We start from the raw sequence: 1,055 nt of genomic DNA on the forward strand, positions 1-1,055 counted from the left end.
AAAAAAAAAAAAAAAAAAAAAAAAAAAAAAAAAAACATTAGGCTGTTTGCTCACTATTTTAATTAGGAAAGAAGAGCAATTCACTCCTGGCCTTAAGGGGCTACTTCTATCCTTTAGATTAAGCTGCCCCCACGGAGCACCCACAGGATGTGGAATGTGATCCTTTTCCTGCAGAATTCTTAGCATTTTGTGAGCGTTTAGGCACCACTTTTGAACACAGAACTTGGGGGTCCTAGCCTGGCTTCCTCTGCCTTTAGGACAGAAATTTCCTTCAAATCCCTGAGGGCACCCAAGTGCCTCCACAGATGGTTTATCACGACAAGAAAACCCAAATAGAAGCCACCAAGGTTAAGGAACAATGCTAGCTCCCAACTCTCCCAACTGTGCAACCCTCAACCTCACCTTCCCCTCTTGGAAATTGTCTGCTGCTTGCTCTTTGATGGTTTGTATTTTCTTGTGTTTTTCGGTAACTTGTCACGCATCCATATGCACTTCGTTCTGGCCTGGCTTTGAACTGTATATGAGGGACCCTGGCTTCTTTGCTTAACGTTACATTTGTGAGAGCTTCATCTCGTGTTTGTGAGCTGTTTCCAAAGGCTGAAGTTTGTTCATTTCTTTGATGTGCAGTACAGCATTTCATGAATATACTCCAATTAATTTGGGAATCTTACTGTTGATGGACTTTTGGCTTGTTTCCAGCTCTCAGCTATTACTGATGAATCTCCCACAAATAATACACCTTTTCCCTATCTACAGGCATTCGTGCCCAACTGTAGGAGTGGAACTGCTGGATCAAATGAACTTGTACATTTATTGTACCTCAATAGATAGGTCCAATTATTGCTTTTTTGGATCCACAGCAGAAATTCTAAATATGGCTGAATCCAAGGTTATAATATGAAATTTCCAGAAATCTGAATCTCATGCTTTTGATTTCAAGATTCTGCAGCACCCCCAAGTTGCACTCGCAGGGCCAGTACGGAAGCAATACCCCCCCCCCCCCCCCCCCGTGACCCCTCCCCCCAGCCCGGGCCGCCCCCTCCTCAAACAAAAAA

The sequence above is a fragment of the Fukomys damarensis genome, unplaced genomic scaffold (genome assembly GCF_012274545.1).
Source record: "Fukomys damarensis isolate Sample0158 unplaced genomic scaffold, DMR_v1.0_HiC HiC_scaffold_17, whole genome shotgun sequence".
NCBI classification, from domain to species: domain Eukaryota; kingdom Metazoa; phylum Chordata; class Mammalia; order Rodentia; family Bathyergidae; genus Fukomys; species Fukomys damarensis.